This window comes from Balaenoptera physalus (assembly GCF_965194825.1).
Source record: "Balaenoptera physalus genome assembly, chromosome: 5".
NCBI lineage: Eukaryota > Metazoa > Chordata > Mammalia > Artiodactyla > Balaenopteridae > Balaenoptera > Balaenoptera physalus.
In genome coordinates, this window is record NC_138884.1 from 9,185,765 (window position 1) to 9,210,588 (window position 24,824).

General features: G+C 39.6%; 1 long non-coding RNA gene across 1 annotated transcript; it reads right to left on the reverse strand.

Moving 5' to 3' along the window:
• Positions 1-696: 696 nt before the first annotated feature.
• On the reverse strand, positions 697-22,921 carry LOC309660821. Its single transcript, XR_014263644.1, has 3 exons — positions 19,879-22,921; positions 16,066-16,146; positions 697-14,328 (listed from the first exon to the last, which is right to left on the reverse strand). It is a non-coding gene; the product is annotated as an uncharacterized lncRNA (long non-coding RNA).
• Positions 22,922-24,824: the final 1,903 nt, after the last annotated feature.

Below are 24,824 nucleotides of genomic sequence, written 5' to 3' on the forward strand. Positions count from 1 at the left end.
CTCACCTCGTCCTAGTCCCCACCCCGATGCTCTCTCTTCTCCCTGTTTCCCCAGTGTCAGTCTAAACCAGGGGTTTGCAAACAGTTTCGGCTATGGCTAGACAGTAAATGTCGTAGCCTTTTCAAGCTATACAGTCTCTGTCACACTCTGCCACTGGAACACAAAAGCAGCCATAGACAATAAGCAAACAAGTGAGAGTGATGATGTTCCAATAAAACTTTATTAATAGACACTGAAATTTGAATTTCATATAATTTCCTTTTTCTTGTTTTATCTAATCTTTTTTACTTAATCTAGAAGCTTGATCAGATTTAAGTTAAATTTTCTTAAGTTATAATTATTTTACTTATTTTTTTTTTTAGAAAGTTTACCATCACTTCTTTTTTTTTTTTTTTTTAATTTATTTATTTTTATTTATTTATTTTTGGCTGTGTTGGGTCTTCGTTTCTGTGCGAGGGCTCTCCCTAGTTGTGGCAAGTGGGGGCCACTCTTCATCGCGGTGCGCGGGCCTCCCACTGTCGTGGCCTCTCTTGTTGCGGAGCACAGGCTCCAGACGCGCAGGCTCAGTACCTGTGGCTCACGGGCCCAGCCGCTCCGCGGCATGTGGGATCTTCCCAGACCAGGGCTCGAACCCGTGCCCCCTGCATTGGCAGGCAGATTCTCAACCACTGCGCCACCAGGGAAGCCCATATTTTACTTATTTTTAATTTTAATTTTTTAAAAATTTTAATTGAAATATAGTTGATTTAATTTCATATAATTTTCATATGCCACAAAATATTATTCTTCCTTAGATTTTCCCCCCCCCCATTTAAAAATGTAAAATTCATTCTCAGCTCACAGGCCGTACAAAAACAGGGGGCCGAGCAGGTTGGGAAGCCTTGAACTGTAGGGTCGATGCCCTAAGGAGGCTCTTTTAAAAGTACTGTTTTCTCAGGACTTCCCTGGTGGTCCAGTGGTTAAGACTCTGTGCTTCCAATGCAAGGAGCATGAGTTTGATCCCTGGTTGGGGAACTAAGATCCCACATGTGGCTTGGCCAAAAAAATAAAATAAAAAATAAAAGTACTGTTTTCTCAGAACTTCCCTGGTGGTCCAGTGGTTAAGACTCCATGCTTCCAATGCAGAGAGCATGAGTTTGATCCCTGGTTGGGGAACTAAGATCCCACATGTGACTTGGCCAAAAAAATAAAATAAAATAAAAAATAAAAGTACTGTTTTCTCACCTCTTGTGGTTGCTCAAACACCTCCAAGTTTACTACATTCAGTGCAGACTTTCAGGGCCTCTGTGTTTGGCCCACGCTTTCTACTGAAACTGGTTTTCCTCTCCTCCCACAAATATGCACGGACTCACTGTCCCCTAAATGCACCAGGTTCATCGTTAGCTACCTGCTTTTGACCTTGTTTCTTTTCCTGTCTAGAATCTGCCCTCCCTTCTCTCTCCAGCATCCCTGCAAGGTCATTCTTCTTTCCTGACTCCACTGGCCAGGTGTGGCCTCCTCTTTTCCTCTGAATTCCTACCACAGGTGTCAGTAATACCCCTTATAGTTCTTAATTCTAGCTTCTCCTTGTTTTTCTCTGTTTTATATGTGTACGTATTCTGTTGCAGATGAGATTCCTTATCCTCTGTAAATCCTTCAGAGTGCCTAGTCCAGAGCTGAGAATATGATGGAAGCTTGCTACTCAGGAACTGACTAACTCTGTCTAGTATGAGTATGTCTTCTCTTACAATCAGCCCTCAAATAGTCAAACAGGACTGATGACATTCTTAGGATGGGCCCTCTGAATCTGAGGGAGGTAATTGTTTTGATGGGATGTACAGATTATCTATGCTCTCTTCCCTCCTTTACCCTGTGATTAGTGGCATTTTTGTGCCACGTGATTGCTAAGATTGTTATCCCATTGCCTTTGGATGTACTTCTGTCATACCCCCTACTTTTTCCTGATTCACCAACTTACTAAAAGAAACCCTCAGGTTAAATAGAGACCTGTTTGACCTCTTTCCATTAATAGAAGAGGAAAAAGGAATGGTCATTGATTAAACACCTACTAAGGTAGCAAGCAGTCTGCTAGGGATTTTACATAAGGCTCTTGGTGATTTTCAGATGAGGGGACTGAGGTTCAGAAAAGTTCACAAACTCATCTGAGCCTAAGTGGTGGAAATAAAATGAAACGTACAGGAGGTAACTGGAAAGGAATTTATAGGAGTTTAACCTCATTGATAAGACTGAGGCATCAGGGGCTTCCCTGGTGGCGCAGTGGGTAAGACTCCGCGCTCCCAATGCAGGGGGCACAGGTTCGGTCTCTGGTTAGGCAACTAGATCCCACATGCATGCCGCAACTGAGTTTGCATGCCACAACTAAGGAGCCTGCCTGCCACAACTAAGGAGCCCGCCTGCCACAACTAAGGAGCCCGCGTGCTACAACTAAGGAGCCCGTGAGCCGCAACTAAGACCTGCTGCAACCAAATAAGTAAATATTAAAAAAAAAAAAAGACTGAGGCATCAGCTCTCTTTCTGTACTTGCCTCATCTCTGTATCTCACCTTCCCACCCTCACTCCTCCCAAACTGTCTAATATTCATGCTGCATTGATGAGATAATGTGTAAAGCTTATAGCAGAGTCTGACATATGACACTCACTCCAAAGGTGTTCTGTTTTCTTTCTCTTAAATCTGTTCTACTTCTATCCCCCAACCTCTACAGGCCACTTTAAAATTGAATGGCTATTTTATATCTATACCTACATTGTATTTCATTTTATGATTTATCAATTTACATTAAGGTAGGAAATCAGAAAGGTAAATATTCAAACGCATGAACTCCAGAGCAGGTAACCTAGGACCTGGTATTTGTGGTCGGTGCACGGCAAATTCTTGTTGAGCTAAATTGGCATTTGAGTAATTTCTCTAGATTTAAATATAAAATAATCAGGTCACACATTTGGCTGAAATCTTGGTGCTCCTGTGTTCCATTCCTTTCAATGGTTCCCCATTGCTTAATAGAATTCATTTTGAGGGCCTGGCCTCCCAAGTCTGCCGTGGTCTCCTGTCTTTCTACCTGGTTACCTGTACTTCCATATCCATTCCAGGCCCCAGGCAAATTGGCCTCGTCAACCTCCTCAGACAGATGGGTTTAAAGATCTTTGGCATTTTTGACTTGAAAACTTGACTGTTATTTAGGAAGCCACTCTACATATTTCACCTTACCTGTGCTTCTTTGTTCATGCCAAGTCTCCGTTTCAGATTCCTTTGCATCCATTTCTATAAGTTGAAATTCTCCACATTCTTTATGGTACTATGCAGTGGAAACATCCTGCATGAAACTTACCCTGACTTCCTTGGCCAAAAAGGTCCTTTCCCTCTCTGAGTGCCTATAACCCTTTGTTTGCTCCCAACCATGATTCTCTTCTTATATACCATTTATTATAGTTACTAATGTACATGTCTCATCTCGTCTGTGAGATTTAATCATCTTGGGGCACAAATTCCATGAAGTTTCTCAAGTGGTGCCTTGTATGAGTGGGGTACTCAGTAAATGGAAATTAAGTGAATGAATGGAAAGTGAACACAAAAACAATGTAGGGAGTCCCCTCCCCTTTTAGGACTTTACTCTATCAACCACTTATAATGAATACTTCCTTAACTAGAGAGTGGGTTGTTTTTTTTTTCATTAGGTAGGAAACAATTTCTTTTTGATGGAGTGTGAAATTTGGAAGGAAATATTTTAAAGTTCTACTTGGGAGTTGAGAAAATGAGAAGTGTCAACATGTTTATTACTGGAAGTGTTGCAATAAGAAAGCAAAGTTATACCATTGTATTGTCAGCTCACCCACCACAAGAATATTTTAATTCATATCACTCCTAAAAGAGAAGAAAGTGATGCGTAAATAATAACGAGGCACCTGCTTCAAACTTGTGGGTCTTAGAAGAAATAATCCTCAGCTTCTGATGTAGCAACCTAAGGAGATACAAACCTACTTCTGATGACAAGGGCATGGGGAAAAATATTTTAAGTAAACTGATCTCTGATCACAAGGTGGGCAACAGTGGTTACATATCTCTTTTTAAAAATGTATGTATTCATTTTTTCTTCCAGTTTTATTGAGATATAGTTGACATACAACACTGTATACGTTTAAGTTGTACAGCATAATGATTTTTTTTAAGTCTCTATTGTTTTTAAACTATTTTTTAAAACTTATTTATTTATTTATTTTTGGCTGCGTTGGGTCTTCATTGCTGCACGCGGGCTTTCTCTAGTTGTGGCGAGCAGGGGCTATTCTTCTCATTGCGGTGGCTTCTCTTGTGCTGGAGCACGGGCTCTAGGCATGCAGGCTTCAGTAGTTGTGGCTCACGGGCTCTAGAGCACAGGCTCAGTAGTTGTGGTGCACGGGCTTAGTTGCTCCGCGGCACGTGGGATCTTTCCGGACCAGCGCTTGAACCCATGTCCCCTGCATTGGCAGGCAGATACTTAACTACTGCACCACCAGGGAAGCCCCCAGCATAATGATTTGATTTACATACATCATGAAGTGATTATCACAATAAGTTTAGAGAACATCCATTATCTCATATAGATACAAATTAAAGAAATAGAAAAATAATATTTTAATTAAAAAAATTGTTTTTCTTGTGCTGAGAACTCTTAGGATTTACTCTTAAGAATTTTCATATATAATGTACAGCAGTGTTAATTATATTTATCATGTTGTACATGTTGTAAATAAGAACATGCCTAGTACTTATTTATCTTATAACTGGAAATTTGTACCTTTTGGCTGCCTTCATCCAATGCTCCCTGCCTACTCCCTGCCTCTGGTAACCACAAATCTGATCTCTTTTACTATGAGATTATTTGTTTGTTTTTGAAGTACAATTGACCTACACCACTATGTTAGTTCCTGTTATACAGCATAGTGATTTGATGTTTCTATACATTTCAAACAGATGACCACAATAAGACTAGTTATAGTATGTCATTGTACAAAGATATTACATAGTTATTGACTATAGTCCCTTGCACATTTTGTACCCAAGACTCATTTATTTTGCAACTGGAAGTTTGTACCTCTTAATCTCCCTCACCTATTTCTTTCTTCCTCCACCCACCTTCCCCTCTAGTAACCACCTGTTTGTTCTCTGTATCTATAACTCTATTTCTGCTTTGTTACGTTTGTTCATTTGTTTTGTTTTTTTGATTCCACATATAAGTGAAATCATACAGCATTTTTCTTTCTCTGTCTTATTTCATGTAGCATAATATCCTCCAGGTCCATCCATCTTGTCACAAATGTCAAGATTTCATTCTTTTTTATGGTTGAGTAATAGTCTATTGTATTCCAGTGTAACGCATCTTCTTTATCCATTCATCTATTGATGGGCACTGTGGTTGATTCCATATCTTGGCTGTTATAAAGAATGTTGCAGTGAACATAGGGGTACATATATCTTTTGGAATTAGTGCTTTTGTTTTATTTGGATAAATATCCAGGAGTAGATATGTTGGATCATATGGTAGTTCTATTTTTAATTTATTTTAATTAAATTTTTTTTGGCTGTGCCACTTGCTTGTGGAGTCTTAGTTCCCCCACCAGGGATCGAACCCATGCCCCTTGCAGTGGAAGCATGGAGTCCTAACCACTGGAATGCCAGGGAATTCCCTCTTTTTAATTTTTTGAGATATCTCCATACTGTTTTCCATCGAGGCTGTACCAATTTACATTCCCACCAACAGTGCACAAGACATCCCTTTTCTCCACATTCTCTCCAGCTCTGGCTATTGTTGTCTTTTGGATAATGGCCATTCAGACAGGTGTGAGGTGATAGCTCATTGTGGTTTTGGTTTGCATTGCCCTGATGATTAGTGATTTTGAGCATCTTTGTGTGTGTGTGTTAGCCATCTCTGTGTCTTCCTTGGAAAAATATCGTTCAGATCCTCTGCACATTCTTTTTTTTAATAAATTTATTTATTTATTTATTTTTGGCTATGTTGGGTCTTCGTTGCTGCGCATGGGATTTCTCTAGTTGTGGCGAGCGGGGGCTACTCTTCGTTGTGGTGTGTGGGCTTCTCCTTGCAGTGGCTTCTCTTGTTGAGGAGCACGGGCTCTAGGCACGTGGGCTTCAGTAGTTGTGGCACACGGGCTCAGTAGTTGTGGCTCACCGGCTCCAGAGTGCAGGCTCAGTAGTTGTGGCACACGGGCTTAGTTGCCCCGTGGCATGTGGGATCTTTCCAGAGCAGGGCTCGAACCTGTGTCCCTTGCATTGGCAGGCGGATTCTTAACCACTGTGCCACCAGGGAAGTCCCTCTGCCCATTTTTTAATCAGGTTGTTTGTTTTTTTGATATTGCGTTGTATGTGTTTGTATATTTTGAATACTATCAGATTTTCATTTGCGAATATATCAGATATATCATTTACAAATATCTTCTTCCATTCAGTAGGCTGTCTTTTTGTTTTGTTCATGGCTTCCTTTGCTGTGCAAAAAAACTTTTAATTCAAATAGGTCCCATTTGTTTATTTTTGCTTTTGTTTCATTTACCTTAGGAGACAGAGCCAAAAAAATATTGCTACAATTTATGTCAAAGAGTGTTCTTCCTATGTTTTCTTCTAGGATTTTTATGGTTTCTGGTCTTACATTTAGGTCTTTAATCCATTTTGAGTTTATTTTTGTATATAGTGTTAGAAAATGTTCTAATTTCATTCTTTTACATGTAGCTGTCCAGTTTTCCCAGCGCCACTTATTGAAGAGACTCTCTTTTCTCCATGGTATATTCTTGCCTCCTTTGTCATAGATTAATTGACCATAAGTGTGAGGATTTATTTCTGGGCTCTCTATTCTGCTCCATTGATTTATCTGTTTTCATCCCAGTACCATGCTGTTTTGATTACTGTAGCTTTGTAGTACAGTCTGAAGTCAGGGAGCATGACCCCTCCAGCTCTGTTCTTCTTTCTCAAGATTGATTTGGCTATTACAGGTCTTTTTTGTTTCCACACAAATTTTAGAATTATTTATTCTAGTTCTGTGAAAAATGCTATTAATATTTTGATAGGGATCGCATTTAATCTGTAAATTGCCTTGGGTAGTATAGTAATTTTAACAATATTAACTCTTCCAATCCATGGACACAGTAGAACTTTCCATTTGTTTGTGATGTCTTTAATTTGTTTCATCAGTGTCTTATGGTTTTCTGAGTACAGGTCTTTTACCTCCTTAGTTAGATTTATTCTTAGGTATTTTATTCTTTTTGATGTGATGGTAAATGTGATTATTTTCTTAATTTCTCTTTTTGATAGTTCATTGTTAGTGTGTAGAAATGCAACAGATTTCTGTATATTAATTTTGTATCCTGTAGCTTTACCAAATTCATTGATTAGCTTTAGTAGTTTTTTGGTGGTGTCATTAGGATTTTCTATAGAATCATATCATCTGCAGGCAGTGACAGTTTTACTTCTTCCTTTTCATTTTGGATTCCTTTTATTTATTTTTCTTCTCTGATTGCTGTGGCTAGGACTTCCAATACTAAGCTGAATAAAAGTGATGAGCGTGGGCATCCGTGTCCTGTTCCTGATCTTAGAGGAAAAGCTTTCAGCTTTGCACCATTAAGTATGTTGTTAGCTGTGGGCTTATCATATATGGCCTTTATTATGATGAGGTGAGTTCCCAACTCTTTGTTGAGAGTTTTTTTTATCATAAATGAATGTTGAATTTTGTCATAACGCTTTTTCTGCTCTGTGGAGATGATCATATGGTTTTTATTCTTCAGTTGTTAATTTGATGTATCACATTGATTGATTTGCAGGTATTGAACCATCCTTATATCCCTGGGATAAATCCCACTTGATCATGGTGTATAATCCTTTTATTTTTATTTTATTTTATTTTGGCCATGCCGTGTGGCTTGCAGGATCTTAGTTCCCTGACCAAGGATTGAACCTGGGCCATGGCAGTGAAAATGCTGAGTCCTAAACACTGGACCACCAGGGAATTCCTATAATCCTTTTAATGCATTGTTTTTGTTGAAGATTTTTGCATCTAAGTTCATCAGTCATGTTGGCCTGTAATTTTCTTTTTTTGTGGTATCTTTGTCTGGTTTTGGTATCAGGGTGCTACTGGCCTCATAGCATGAGTTCAGAAGTATTCCTTCCTCTGCAATTTTTTGGAATAGTTTGTAAAGGGTAGGTGTTAACTCTTCTCTAAATGTTTGGTAGAATTCACCTGTGAGGGCATCTGGTCCTTGACTTTTGTTTGTTCAGAGTTTTTAAATTACTGATTCAATTGCATTGCTGGTAATTGGTCTTTTTATACTTTCTATTTCTGCCTGGTTCATTCCTGGGAGACTGTACATTTCTAGGAATTTGTCCGTTTCTTCTAGGTTATCCATTTTATTGGCATATAATTGTTCATCATAATCTCTTATGGTCCTTTGTATTTCTGTGATGGTGGCTGTAACTTCTTTTTCATTTGATTTTATTGAAATCTTTTTTTTTTTTTGAGGATTCTGGCTAAAGGTTTATTAATTTTTTTTTATCTTTTAAAAGAACCAGTTCTTAGTTTCATTGACCTTTTCTATTTTTTTAAGTCTCTATTTCATTTATTTCTGCTCTGACCTTTTTTTTTTTAATATTTATTTATTTGGCTGCATGGGGTCTTAGGTGCAGCATGCGGGATCTTTAATGGCGGCATGCGGGATCTTAAATTGCGGCATGCAGGATCTTTTATTTTATTTTTTATTATTTTTTATTGGCATATGTTTGCTTTACAATGTTGTGTTAGCCTCCACTGCACAACAAAATGAATCAGCCATACACATACAGGTATCCCCTCCCTTTTGGATTTCCCTCCCATTTAGGTTACCACAGTGCATTAGGTAGAGTTCCCTGTGCTATGCAGTGTGTTCCCATCAGTTGTCTATTTTATACATAGTGTCAATAATGTATATGTGTCAATCCCGGTCTCCAGATTCCTCCCACCCCACCCCTTTCCCCTTTGGTATCCATACATTTGTTCTCTACATTTGTGACTCTATTTCTGCTTTACAAATAAGATCATCTATACCATTTTCCTAGATTCCACATATATGCATTATTATACGATTTTTGCTTTTCTCTTTCTGACTTACTTCACTCTGTATGACAGTCTCTAGGTCCATCCACATCTCTACAAATGACCCAATTTCGTTCCTTTTTATGGCTGAGTAATATTCCATTGTATATATGTACCACATCTTCTTTACCCATTCCTAAATGTCGATGGACATTTAGGTTGCTTCCATGTCCTGGCTATTGTAAATAGTGCTGCTATGAACATTGGGGTGCATGTGTTTTTTTGAATTATGGTTTTCTCTGGGTATATGCCCAGTAGTGGGGTTGCTGGGTCATATGGTAGTTCTATTTTTAGTTTTTTAAGGACCCTCCATACTGTTTTCCTTAGTGGCTGAATCGACTTACATTCCCACCAACAGTGTATGAGGGTTCCCTTTTCTCCACACCCTCTCCGGCATTTACATTTTTTGATGATAGCCATTCTGACTGGTGTGAGGTGATACCTCACTGTAGTTTTGATTTTCATTTCTCTAATAATTAGTGATGGTGAACATCTTTTCATGTGTTTGTTGGCCATCTGTATGTCTTCTTTGGAGAAATGTCTATTTAGGTTTTCCATCCATTTTTTGATTGGGTTGTTTGTTTTCTTGATATTGAGCTGTATGAGCTGCTTGTATATTTTGGAGATTAATCCTTTGTCAGTTGCTTCATTTGAAAACATTTTCTCCCATTCTGAGGGTTGTCTTTTTGTCTTGTTTATGGTTTCCTTTGCTGTGCAAAAGCTTTTAAGTTTCAGTAGGTCCCATTTGTTTATTTATTTATTTTTATCTCATCAGAAAAATCTTTATTGAGAAGATACCAAGCTCACAGTTTTTCCAATATTCTAATTTTTGCTTGAAGCTCTAATTTTATCACTGACAACAAATACTGTCCGTGGTTTTCCCTGAAGTGACAGTCTCACTTTGTTTATTTTCAAGACAATATCTGCCAAAAGCCTGATTTTGAATAACCATGGCTTGTAAGTCAGTTCTTCTTTCAAGTAAAAATATTCCATGAACAAAGTAGTTAATTCAGTTTGCACATCGTACAGTTGCTTAATTGCTGTTCCTCAAGACAGTCCTCAAACTTGGGTATCTGAGAAACGTTTTTAATTGTACTTATCATTTTATGACACAGAATTTTTTTTTAAATTTACTTAAGGATAGAAACTTAAAACTTTATGACTTTTATTGCTTCATCAAAAATATAGTGATAAAAACTAGTACAGTTGGGTATTATCGCCTTGATTTGTGATAAGGCAGCAGCAGTTTTACTCACCATTTTTAAAATCTTTTTTATTTTTTAACATCTTTATTGGAGTATAATTGCTTTACAATGCTGTGTTAGTTTCTGCTGTATAACAAAGTGAATCAGCTATATGTATACATATATCCCCATATCCCTTCCCTCTTGCATCTCCCTCCCACCCTCCCTATCCCATCCCTCTAGCTGGTCACAGAGCACCGAGCTGATCTCCCTGTGCTATGCAGCTGCTTCCCACTAGCTATCTATTTTACATTTGGTAGTGTATATATGTCAGTGCTACTCTCTCACTTTGTCCCAGCTTAAAAAATATGGACCGATTCACGAATCTGCATGTCATCCTTGTGCAGCGGCCATGCTAATCTTCTCTGTATCGTTCCAGTTTTAGTGTATGTGCTGCCGAAGCGAGCACCCACTTGTTTATTTTTGTTTTTATTTCCATTTCTCTAGGAGGTGGGTCAAAAAGGATCTTGCTGTGATTTATGTCAAAGAGTGTTCTTCCTGTGTTTTCCTCTAAGAGTTTTATAGTGTCTGGCCTTTCTTACATTTTGGTTTTTAATCCATTTTGAGTTTACTTTTGTGTATGGTGTTAGGGAGTGTTCTAATTTCATTGTTTTACATGTAGCTGTTCAGTTTTCCCAGCACCACTTATTGAAGAGCCTGTCTTTTCTGCATTGTATATTTTTGCCTCCTTTGTCATAGATTAGGTGACCATAGGTGCGTGGGTTTATCTCTGGGCTTTCTATCCTGATCCATTGATCTATATTTCTGTTTTTGTGCCAGTACCATACTGCCTTGATTACTGTAGCTTTTTAGTATAGTCTGAAGTCTGCGAGCCTGATTTCCTCCAGCTCCGTTTTTCTTTCTCAGGACTGCTTTGGCTATTCGGGGTTTTTTTGTGTTTCCATACAAACTGTAAAAATTTTTTTCTAGTTCTATGAAAAATGCCATTGGTAATTTGATAGGGATTGCATTAAATCTGTAGATTGCTTTGTGTAGTATAGTCATTTTCACAATATTGATTCATCTTTGATTTCTTTCATCAGTGTTTTATAGTTTTCTGAGCACAGGTCTTTTGCCTCCTTTGGTAGGTTTATTCCTAGGTATTTTATTCTTTTAATTCTTTTAATTGTGGCATGTGGGACCTTTTAGTTGTGACATGTGGGATCTAGTTGCCTGACCAGGGATCGAACCTGGGCACCCTGCATTGGGAGCATGGAGTCTTAACCACAGGACCACCATGAAGTCCCTTTGCTCTGATCTTTATGATTTCTTTCCTTCTACTAACTTTGGGTTTTGTTTGTTCTTCTTTTTCTAATTTCTTTAGATGTAAGGTTAGGTTGTTTCTTTGGGATTTTTTTCTTGTTTCCTGAGGTAGGCTTATATCACTTTAAACTTTCCTCTTAGGACCGCTTTTGCTGCGTCCCATAGTTTTTGGATAATTGTGTATTTGTTTCCTTTTGTCTCCAGGTATTTTTAAGTTTTCTTCCTCGATTTCTTCAGTGATCCGTTGGTTGTTTAGTAGCTTCTTGCTTACCCTCCATAAGTTTGTGTTTTTTTCAGTTTTTTCCTAGTAGTTGATTTATAGTCTCATAATCTGTAGTCGGAAAAGGTGCTTGATATGATTTCAATTTCCTTAAATTTACCGAGACTTGTTTTATAGCCTAGTATGTGATCTATCCTGCAGAATGTTCCATGTGCTCTCGAAAAGAATGTGAATTCTGCTGTTTGTGGATGGAATGTTCTGTATATCAATTAAATCCATTTGGTTTAATGTGTCATTTAAGGCCTGTATTTCCTTATTGATTTTCTATCTGGAGGATATGTCCATTGATGTAAGTGGGGTATTAAAGTCCCGTACTATAATTGTGTTACTGTCAATTTTTCCTTTTATATCTGTTAATATTTGCTTTATGAATTAAAGTGTTCCTATATTGGGTCCATATGTATTTACAATTGTTATATCTTCTTCTTGGATTGATTCCTTGATCATTATTTAATATCCTTCTTTGTCTTTTGTAACATTTTTTTAAAATTAATTATTTATTTATTTATTTATTTATTTATGGCTGTGTTGGGTCTTCGTTTCTGTGTGAGGGCTTTCTCTAGTTGCGGCAAGTGGGGGCCACTCTTCATCGCGGTGCGTGGGCCTCTCACTGTTGCGGCCTCTCCTGTTGTGGAGCACAGGCTCCAGATGCGCAGCCTCAGCAGTTGTGGCTCACGGGCCTAGTTACTCCGCGGCATGTGGGATCTTCCCAGACCAGGGCTCGAACCCCTGTCCCCTGCATTGGCAGGCTGATTCTCAACCACTGCACCACCAGGGAAGCCCAACATTCTTTATTTTAAAGTCTGTTTTGTCTCATATAAGTATTGCTACCCTGGCTTTCTCTTTATTTCCATTTGCATAGACCTTTTTTCCAATCCCCTCACACTCAGTCTGTGTGTGTCTTTAGATCTGAAGTGAGTCTCCTGTGGGCAGCATAAATATGGGTCTTGTTTTTGTATCCATTCAGCCACTCTATGTCTTTTGATTGGAGCATTTAGTCCATTTACATTTAAAGTAATTGTTGATATGTGTGTACTTATTGGCATTTTGTTAATTGTTTTTGTAGTTCTTTTTTGCTCCTTTCTTCTTCTTTTTTTCTCTTCCCTTGTGATTTGATGATTATCTTCAGTGTTATGTTTGGATTCCTCTCTCTTTTTTTGTGTGTGTGTCTATTATAGATTTTTTTATTTTGTGGTTAAATTGTAATTTATATATATGTGATTATTAGTAATCTATCTATATGTGATTATTTTAAGTTGCTGATGTCTTAGTTTCTAATTTTAAAAAACTTTTCATTTTTACTCTCCTTTCCTCATGATTACTGTTTATGACATCATATTTTACTGAATTTCTATATTCTGATTTGACTTTTCCTGCATATTATAAACTAGTAATAGTTAAGGACACTAGTGTGAAAGAATTCTCATAAAACTTTCATGACACAATGATGAGCTCTCCTGATGAAATCTGTAATGGGAACAGCCTTCTATTTTGACTTGGATATATTACTTTATCTTTTCCTTCCAAACTTTCATTATTGACACAGGGCTGGAGGGAGTGGGAAGGAAGAAAATGGAGTATTTACCTGAAAAGCAACATTTCAAACAAGAAGAGATGGAGATAGTTAAATGATAAACTTAAGATCACTGCCCACTCTGTAGCACAAAGGCTGGAGAATAAGTTTATATAAGATCTAGAAAATAAATGTTTTTGTGTAGTCTGAGTTATTAAACCCTGACACCAGTGCCAACTTCATAATTTGTGGGGCCCAGTGCAAAATGAAAATTCACAGCCATTTGTTCAAAGACTAGGAAAAAAAGGTCAATTAAAGGTATAAAATATAATTTTTAAAAATTTTCTTCTACAATCTATTTTTTTCCCATCTTTTCCTTTCAAGGCTAAAAATTTTAATTTTTGAGGAGCTTTATACTGCTCATTTTCAGAGTCACCTTAGAAAGCAAAATATTGTTCTCCCTTCATCCTAGAAATTAATAAGAAGGGCATACGTTTTTTGAAAAAATATCACAACTCTTGGAAGTTTACCACCAGCATCTAAAATGAACAAAAGAGAGAAAAAAACATTTGCTATATATTTCAGATTTCTTTGGTGGGGGAGGTCTTCCCATGTGGTATTAATACTTCTTTCAGTTCCTATTACCAAAATAGTAAAAGCAGGAAAAAATATAAACCTAGTGGTTTTTGCTGAAACCGACGAGGTAGCTCTCTTTTTCTGTGCAGACACTCCCAGTGTCTCAGCTTGCTGGAAGAAATTTGCTGACATTTTCCTTTTGTAGTTGTTTGTTTGGTAAAGAATAATAGTAAACATTCTAACATCCACATCTTGGTGATTAGTCTTCCACTTTATTGCTTGGTTGTTTGTTTGGTGTTGGTGAGGTCATCTTCCACAGTCTTTTCCAATTTGTCATGGTGTTTTTATTTGCTTAATGTTATTCAAAAAATATATATATATATAATTTTAAATTATTAGCATGAATTCTACCGTTCATCTTTACATTGTGCAATACCAGTTTTAAATGCAAATATAAACATTTAACTTGTATGCAAAAATCATAAAAATTATGCACTTTATATTTTGTAGCTCTTATTTACAAGTGTATTTCATCCTTATCAGAATAGTGGAAACACTGCCCCAAATTAACTCAGCTGTTTTATTCCACTTCTTGATTCCCACGTATTCTACCAACACTCTAATTTTGGCCTAATAAGGAAGGACAGGAAGGAAAAGGAATTATGGGTTGCCCTATCTTTTCTTTTCTTTTCTTTCATAATTTAAACTCTTTATTAAATAATGCAGTTTCGCTTTCTGCACATTGACTCTTTTCGTAATTTATTAGTTTCCCCAGTTACTTAGCTTTCAAGTGAACCCTCAAATCCCAGGGAAGAGTTTTTGAGCTGAAGTGTATCTAAATAAGTTAGGGCTATAAATGAAAAAATTAGTCACTGAGAATCTCTAAAAATAATAGACTTCCTCCTCTGCCACTCTGAGACTAGATGGAAGCTTAACATATTCACAACTTAACCAGCTTAACAAAGTGACCCTCAAAATTATACAGGAAACCTTTTTTTTTTTTTAGTTTTGAAAGAATATAATATTTGATATTTCAGTGAAAGTATGAAAGTATTCATTATGGGGAAAATCAAAATTTTGTTGGACTTTTCACATTTTTTTAATTAAAAAAATTTGTTATTGAAGTATAATTGATTTACAGTACTGTGTTAATGTCAGGTTTACAGCACAGCGATTCAGTTATACATACATATATATGTGTATATATATATATATATATATATACATACATATATTTTTTCAGAATATTTTCCCTTATAGATTATTATAAAATATTGAATATAATTCCCTGTGCTATACAGTAGGTCCTCGTTGGTTATCTATTTTATATATAGTAGTATGTATATGTTAATCCCAAACTCCTGATTTAACCCTCTCCTTACACCCCTTTCCCCTTTAGCAACCATAAGTTTGTTTTCTATGTCTGTGAGTCTCTTTCTGTTTTGGAAATAAGTTCATTTGTATGTTTTTTTTTTAGATTCCACACATAAGCAATATCATATAATATTTGTCTTTGTCTGGCTTACTTCACTTAATATGATAATCTCTAGATCCATCCATGTTGCTGCAAATGGCATTATTTCATTCTTTTTTATGGCTGAGGAATATTCCACTGTGTGTGTGTGTGTGTGTGTGTGTGTGTATAAAACATCTTCTTTATCCATTCCTCTGTTGATGGACATTTAGGTTGCTTCCATGTCTTGGCTACTGTAAACAGTGCTGCAATGAACTCTGGGGTATACATGTACCTTTTCAAATTATGGTTTTCTCCAGATATATGCCCAGGAGTAGGATTGCAGGATCATATGGTAGCTCTATTTTTAGTTTTTTAAGGAACCTCCATACTGTTCTCCATAGTGACTCCTTTTCTTTCTATATCATCATTTTCAGCATAAGTGGTTGCCTAACACTGAGAACTAATGGGAGTAAGGAATGGTGTGGTCGGGTTTCTTGCTCCTTTGCGTTTCTTAGAATGCCATCGCCTTCCTTCTGTGTTGGAAGCCCAGTTCTTGTTCAAACAGAAAGTGTGGCCTCTAGGGGCTATCAGTGTCCCTACTTATTACTCAGTCGTAGATGTAACCTGCTTACCTTATACTAGGTTTGAGTCTCACTGAACTCCCACACATCATGGACCCAATGGGATTTTGTGCTCACGGGGCATCTTGACCACTATATGTGAACAGGGCCTTCTGAGAGCAGGACCCTCTCAGTGTACAACACTGGTCACACACCCATGAAGCTGCCTTGTCTGCTGTATATGTTTGGACCAAACATCTCAAATTCCTTGCTGGTTGTAGAGAGACTGCTCATTGCCACCTAATAATCCTCTCCTTCCTCCTTGGTAACAAAATGCCAACTTTATTTGGAGTTGTAAGATGCTCAGCTAAAAACTACATTTTCCAGCATCTTATGCAGCTACTTATAAACAAGTTTTGGTTAATCAGATGTATGCAGAAGTGTTGCATGGGAATTGGGGGATAGCAGTCTCATTCCTCCTTTCCAGCTGCTTAGAATAGAGTTGTGATAGCTAGAACTCCAGCAGTCACCTTGGAACATGAGGCGACCTTGAAGGTGGAAGTTGGGTTCTCAGATGAAACGCATAGAAGGTGCCTGAGTCCCTGAAAAACCATGGAGGTGCCACAGGAGCCCTTGGCTGCTTATCTCAGGACTTTTTATGTGTGAGAGAAATACACTTGTATCTTGTTAAATCACTGTTATTTGGCATTTTAATTATATACAGGTGAAACTAATCCTAACTTACAAGGAAAGCTTCACTGGTTCACATAGGTTAACCAATTAAGTTAAGCAGTGTTTTAAAGACAAACCTCGGGCAGTCCTCAATTTGTTATTGCGTAACATGTTTAGAATACCCTGGCTTGAGTGGCAACGATTTCTAGGATTCAGAGGCACTTTTCCTCTTTCTTCCCAGTTCAGGACTATGTTCTGGAGCTCTGAGATTGCAGGTAGACTCCAGATAAACGCAGTGTTACAATGTAAGGCATTATGGCAGTGATATACGTGAGAGTAGGGTTTTGTAAATTTTTTTCTAAGTAATTTAAATACCAATACCTTACAATGAGCATGGGAAAGAAAATTATAAACATCCTTGTGGATATTTATAAGATTACCTATAGAAAAGAGATGTCAACCATTATTAATTTGTCAACCATAAAAAATAAGATGAACTTGTTGCCTAAGAGTAAAGGATCGGGTTGGCTAATACTGCCACCTAGAGTTAAAATTCAAAACTACCACTTCTTATCTCTAAGGAGCCTGAAAGGTTAGGGTTTGAGCGGGCGGTTTCTTCTCCCACTGACTAGTACTGGCTCTCCTAATTGTCTTGTGCATTTGTGAAGAGTCACTGGGTGACATTTTCCAGGGAGCCTTCCGGAGGTAGCTGGGATGGCAGCTAGAGTGTGATCCTAAACCAAGCTAATACATGGGGTGCGGTCCATTTTCCATTTATTTGTCCCGTCTAAGGGCTGTCCTGGCTAAGCAGCATGGAGATGGGCTTTGAACTCAGAAGCATTGGGGGTTAAGCAGAAGTGGGTCTAGGAAGAGGATGGCAGAGGAAAGCAATGGAAATGCAATACCCTTACCTCTTCTCAGATGTCCTTCCAGCTGATCCTCAAGGATTGACCTCAGGCCCATTTCCCCTACTCCTACCTGGTTTATTCTGCTTCCCTCAACCCCATGTGTTCCATGATGACCTTTTGTAAGCTCATCCTCTCTCTCATCCCCCTTCTAACATCCTTCTCACCTCACTTTGAGTCAGTGCTGTTTGGTGGAAAGAGGGTAGAGAAGGAGGCGTGGTTTGAATCTGGTCCCGCATTTATCTTACTCTTTATCTTGAGCAAGTCACTACAATTTCCTGAGACTGCAGTTATTCATATCTGTATGCTGTATAATACATGGGACCTTACAGGGTGGTTGCCAAGCCGAAATGGGGAAATGTGTTGTGAGAGAAACTGGCATTTGGTGGGTAGTTAAGACATTTTATTTTCTTTCCCATTTCTCATTCTCTTGTCCTCCATAAATCACGGTTAGGGAAAATCAGTGAAAAAAAAAAAAAAAAGGAAAATAGGCTGTTGGTATGAGATATTAGGTATAAATAATCTTCAAAGTCTGATTTTAAAGATACAACGACAATCAATGTCTGTTGCTTTTCTGTTTTTTACCTGTGTGTTCTCTGAGAAAGGGAAGCTCATCAGACATGGTTATAAAGTGGAAAGAAAACCCATGGGCTGTTCAGCTCACTGATCTGTAATTCAAGACCAATCACTTTGACTTCTCTGAGCCTAAGTTCTTTATCTGTGAAACAGAGACAGTGTTCCCTCTCCTGCCTGCTTACTCGGTGCTTATGAGGACACAGCAAGTAAAACAGCTGGAAGGACTTTACAAAGTCTAAAGTAAATACTAATGTAAATAGTAATTATTATTATTTTTTCCCTCCTTGTTATACCCCTAGTAGACATTCAGTAAATATTAAAAAAAATTAACCATGAATTTTACCTAATTAGTTCACCTAATAGTCATTGAATGCCTGTTAAGTGCCAGGCACTATATTTAGCATGTATTGTGTAATAGACACTTTGCTAGGGTTTGGTGAGCCTGCAGAGATGATTAAGGTCCTTTCTGGAGTTGGTTGGGCAAAGGTGAAATAACATAGCCATACAGAGTGAAATCATGGGAGTGTGTGTGTACTGAGGTCATCATGTGTTGTAGGAGCCCAGAAGGGAGTAACTGATACTGTGAAGTCCAAGAACTTCACAGAGATGAAGCATTTGAGACATACTATTTCTGTAAACAAATGGAGAAGAGGAAATTCCTCTTCTCAAAGTGAACAAAGGGATGGATTTGGAAAAAATCAGGAAGGAAAAGGCAAGTTGTTCGTTGTGACAGTAGACAGAGAGAGAGAACAAGATATGTCTGTAATTGTTGGTGAAATGCAGCTGGCAACATCAAACAAGCAGATCATGGAGGGCTTTAAATTATACGCAAAGGATTTTGTGTTTATTATTTCTGTAGCAATAGGCCAACAACCATTAGAACAGTTAAGTGACATGATCAGAACTGTGTCTTCTGCAGATAACTCTTAGGAGAAAGTAAAAGATTGATTAGAGATGCCAGATATTAGAGATACAGACATGTGAGATGTTATTGCAAAAAAACTGAACCAGGGTAGGAGTGGTGGAGATATAAAGTGGATAGAAAATATGATGCTGATATGAGCCTACATCCTTCAGCAACTAATTGATTAGGGGAAGATTTTGCAATGGGGAGAGAATATACGATGAATTGGAATTGTCTAGATGGAAGGGTTGTGAGGATGTGCCATTAACCCAAAGGGGGCCTGAGAGGAGAGGTCAGGGACTCAAAAGTGTGCAAAAATTATTATAACAGAAACCTCAATTAAATGGACTTGGGAGACCAGAAGGGGGAGCTCTCAGGCCCTGGACAATAGCAGAGCCCAACAGGAAGAAAAAGGACTTCCCTGGCAAGTCCTCAGCCAATGAAAAGCCAGGGACTCTTAGCTTACTACAGTCCTCCCAACTTCCTTTTCCCCTCTATAAAAGTGTCCTTCTCTTGCCATGGGGGGATTTGCACAGGGCTCACCATGATTGCAGACCCCAGATTGCAATTCTTCGCCAATCCCAAACAAACCCACCTTTGCTGGAGAAATATATGGCATTCTATTTGTTAAAGGTCAGCAGGTATGTTATAGTAGAAATTAAATAGGCTTTCTAGTCAAATTAGTCAATGTTAAAATCCTGCCACTTATATGCACGTATCGTCAAACAAGTTAGCAAAACTCTCTGAGCCTCGATTCCTTACCTACAAAATGGGAATGACAATAGTGCTTAGTTTCCGTGATTGATGTAGAGGATCCTTGTTGCTTACCTCCTTGGCATCCATCCCCCACTTCTTCCAGCAACATGCCCAGCTTTCATTGGGGAACCTGCTTACTCCTCTCTCTCAGAACGCGTGCTCATGAGAGATTCTTGCAGGCAGATCTGATCGGCTCAGGAGAGGACATGTGACCCAAATTGGCCCACTGAGAGCATCATGGCTAAACACCACGGCTTTTGTTTGTGAGCAGATTCTCCGCAGGCTGTGAAGCTGAGAGCTGGATATAAAGTTTAGAGCTGCTGTAACCCTCTTGCCTCTTCAGAGGAGATTCTGGAATTGTGCAGTTACGCTGCTTGGAGCCTGAAGATGAAGTCCTGATAGCAAGAGGCAGAATGAAGAGATACAGAGAAATGGAGTTGCTCGGACATTGTATAAGCCCTTCTTGACAGCACTTCCCAAAATCAGTCATGCCGATGGACTTTTCAGTTATGTGACTGTCGGAAGAGGCTAAGTTATGCTCTCTGTGTGATAACAAACACCCAAAAGCTCAGGGGCTTACAACAACAGAGATTTATTTCTCACTTAGTTACACAGAATGGCTGCAACTCTGCTAGATTTTGATCTGGGACCCAGGATGATTGGAGCAATCTCTGTTTGGAAAATCACCAGTTGTAATAGAGGGCAAAGAGAGTAGTAGGGAAAATAAGTACTAGCTCCTAAACCATGTGCCTGGAGGATGCTTCCTGCTTGCATGTCATTGGCCAGAACAAATTCACATACTCAAGCTCGATGCCATAGGGTGGAGGGGGCAGCAAATATTTCTGAATAATAATAATGCAATCTACCAGTAAATTTCCCTTTTGCTTAAGCGAGCTTAGGTCATATTTTCTGTCACTTGCAGCCAAAAGAACCTTAACTGAGAAAAGCTGTTGAAAGAATTAAATTAGAAATTTTATATATAATAGCCAACACACGGTAAACATTCAGTAACTGGGAGCTACTATTTCCAAGCGCATGAACACAGATGAATTGAGGATTACATCTTTCTCAAATGTTCTCAATTTCTTTAATTTATTCACTATCTCACTAACATTTATTGAGTTCTTTTTATGTGACACACACTGTGCTAGGTGGTGGGGACACAAAATGATACAGTACATTTACAGTTTAGTTCTCTAGTAGATTTCATGTTAAAGAAATAACTTAATATGAGGGCTCAGTGTCTTATGCCTAAGGAAAGTGATAAACATTTAGGAAATTACTATTCAGAAAAAGGTTACATATGGTACATAATGAAATGGAACCAGAAGTATGACTGATACTCATTTACTCACCACTCATTAACCCATTTGTCCAATACATACTTATTAGCCTCTACCACGAGCTAGACCCTCTTGAGGTAGAAAAGCAAAGGACATTTATTCTTGTCTTTACTTAAAATGTAGTAGTAAGGAGAGGTGAGCTGAGAGTATATAAATGGATGCTATAATAAGATAAATAAAACAGTAATGCTGATGATGGCGAATGCTGTCACAGTCACCAATAACCTCCATTTGGCCAAACCTAAAGATCAACACTCCACCTTGCTCCACAAGCAATTGACAGAGTTAATCATTCCCTTATTCTTCACTTGCTTATGCACACCGCCCTTCCTGGTTTTCCTCCTAAGATCTGTTAAGCTCTGTTACATGCTTAACAGACTTACCCCGTGGGTGATCTCATTCAGTCTTCTGGCTTTAAGTATCATCTCTACACTGATGATTCCCAGTGTGATGAACACCTCAACGTCTCTCCCCAACTCCAGAATGATTGAGCTTATCGCCTCCTTGTATAATAAGCGTCTCACAGTTATTACCAGACTGGACTCCGGACCCATCAGCCCCAAACTGGTGCCTCTCTCGGGCTTCCCACTCCTGTAAAGGGTACCCACCTTTCACCCCAGTTGCTCTGGCCAACCTCGGAGTAACCCTAATCCCTTTCCTTCTTTCCTCCCGCTTCCAATTCATCAGCCAATCTGTGGCCTCTGACTTTTAAAACATGCTGAAAGTGATCATTTCTTCTCTCTTCCCCGTTAGGGTATCACCTCAGTCCTGGGCTCTCACAGCAGCTTCCCCTAACTGGCTTTTCTGCTTCCGTTTTTGTTCTGTGATTTTCTACATGGCAGCCGGAATAATTCTTTTAAAACTAACGTCAGATCACGTCACTTCTCTTTTCAAAAGCCTCCAAAGGCTCCACTTCACCCCGCACGCTTAGATATGAGCGTGACTCATTCCCTCATTTCCCGGGTCCCATTGGCTCTCTGCTCAAATGCCACTTCATCAGAGAGGTCGTCCCTGGTATCTTATCAAAAAAGGCTAGTTCCTTCTGCCCTCGCCCTCCATTCCTTTACTGTTCTATTTTTCTTCACGTTGCCACTTGACATCATAAAAAATATTTATTTATCTGTTTATAAGGGGGAGGATGTAAAAGCTCCATGAGGATTTTGCCTTTCCAGTGCCAAACGCCGTCTAGAAGAGGGCTGGCACGCAGGTGCTTTTACTAAGTACTCTAGGCATTATTCCACCACAGTTTAGTATCAGTTGCATCATCCTAACACAGCAGATTTGCTGTATTACTGTCCACGTTTCATAGACGTGGTAGCCGAGGCACAGAATCGGGAAGTAACTTGCCCAGCGTCACGGAGCTCTCAAGGGGCTTGGCCGGGATGCACATTCGGGCGCTCTTCCTCCGGAGTCCCTCTGCTTCTCAGCACTTGGCGCCCGGGTTCGCCACCCGAAAGCCGTTCGCGGGGAGCGGGCTGGACATCGGGGGGCCGCCAGCGAGGGCGCGGCTCACCCAGCCTCCCGTTCCTGGGACGTCGGCGGGCACCCGTCCCTAGCCTGTGGGTGCCGGAGCCGGCAGAGCGCGCGGATTCGGGCAGGCGGCTGGGCGCGGGAGCGGCCCGTACTTCGGCCGGGTCGCGGACCGCCGGAGACGGCGGCGGGGGGCCCGCGGCAACGCGCCGCTGCGGGCGGCCGGCGGGGAGCGTGGCTCGCTGCTGCGGCCGCCGAGCGACGGCGCCACCCGGCCGTGCGGGGCCGACCGCCGGGGCCAGCTGGGCCGGAAGGGCGCGGGGCGCGCGGGAAGCGGGGCGCCGGGCGCGGGGCGCGCGGGGCGGGGCGTCGTGGGGCGAACGGCCCGCCGGAGACCGGGAAACGGAGCCCCGCGCAGCCTGAGCGCAACGCCTCCCGTTTCGTTTTCCGGACGCGCCTCGGCTTTGTTTCGGTTTCCAGTAGTTCCGTCTTCAAAACGAAACTGAAAGTTGCGCTGAACTGCACAGCGTTCCTTTGAACAGAGATGCCTTTTGGGACCAGCCCTGACGTCTGCGAATCTATCTGGAACAGAGTGACCTTGCAAACGTGGTTTGTGGTTTGGACACCTGAAACTCCCTGAGAAATACCCTAGGGCGTCTTTTTTCTTCAGATTAAAAACATGTATAATAGCACTTTGCTATTATTATTGTATCAATAGAGACACAGGGAAAGAAATCGCTTATTATTCTAACACCCAAAGACAACTCCTAATATTTTGATGCATTTTGGGGGGCCTTTTTTTCCTATTATATATTTAATCTTTATAAAATCATGTCATTGTACAGTTTTATGTACGCAGAATTTAACTCTGTAAGTTGCGTTTTCGTCAAACATAATATCATGAACATATTGCCCTTTTATTATGTATTTTTTAAAATAAATTTTAAATTGTTGCATAACGTTCCAGGTTCTGACAGTACAATTCAGTTATTCTCCTCTTGTGGAAGTCTGTTTTTTTCTCATCAGGGCCTTTTATAAATAATAGTATGATTGACATTATTGTAAGTAAATATTTGACCAAATTTCTGATTACTTACTTAAATTCCAAAAGATGTGTCTGGAGGAAAAACTTTTCCTCTACCCTCTTAGTTCTTATACTGAGGTCCTGTGAACTAAACTAACAAAGACAGATTAACGAGAAAAAAACCTTACAACTTTATGAATATTTTATGTGCACAGGAGTTCACAGAGAAGTGAAACTCAAGAAGTGGTTAGACTTAGGAGCTTATATGCCATTTAACAAAGAGCAGGGGGTTTGGGTTTTGAGGGATGATCAGTTGTGGGGAAGTGTCTTTGAAATATATTAGGGAGGGCTTCCCTGGTGGCGCAGTGGTTGAGAATCCGCCTGCCAGTGCAGGGGACGCGGGTTCGAGCCCTGGTCCAGGAAGATCCCACATGCCGCGGAGCAGCTGAGCCCGTGAGCCACAACTACTGAGCCTGTTGTCTAGAGCCCGCGAGCCACAACTACTGAGCCTGTGCACCTAGAGCCTGTGCTCTGCAGCAAGAGAAGCCACTGCAACGAGAAGCCCGCGCACCGCAACTAGAGAAAGCCCGTGTGCAGCAATGAAGACCCAACGCAGCCAAAAATAAATTTAAAAAAAAAAGATAAAAATAATGAACATCTTAAAAAAAAAAAAGAACTATATGAGGGAAACTAATGGAAGATAAGGGTTACTTTACTAAGGGCTGTTTATGCAGACTCATCTCAGTGCCAGCTCTGGTGATGAGTCATTCTTTTCTTCCTGGTATGGAAGGGAGGTGCACCTTCACAGGAGAAATTCATGCCAACTTCACAAATTTATGCTTTTAAGTTGATAAGGGGAAGGCAGAGAACTCTTCCTGCATCTGTTGATTCTCAATTGCCTTCAGCTCAAAGTCATCCTTATGCCAAAGTGGCATATTTTGGGGTGGCATATTCTGACCCCCTTCAGGTGGAAATTAGGGACAGCGTGATACTTAAAGCCAAATTCTTCTCCAGGAAGAAGGTACCAGTTTCCACCTCCATGAGTGTATGAATCTTTGGGAATTTTTTTATTGTTGCATAGTTTGCAAAGTAAATCATTGAAAAGGATAAGATCACAAGATTAAAAAAGAAAAAGAAAACTTAAGTGTTAACAAAAACTTTACCGGTAATGATGTGCTTAA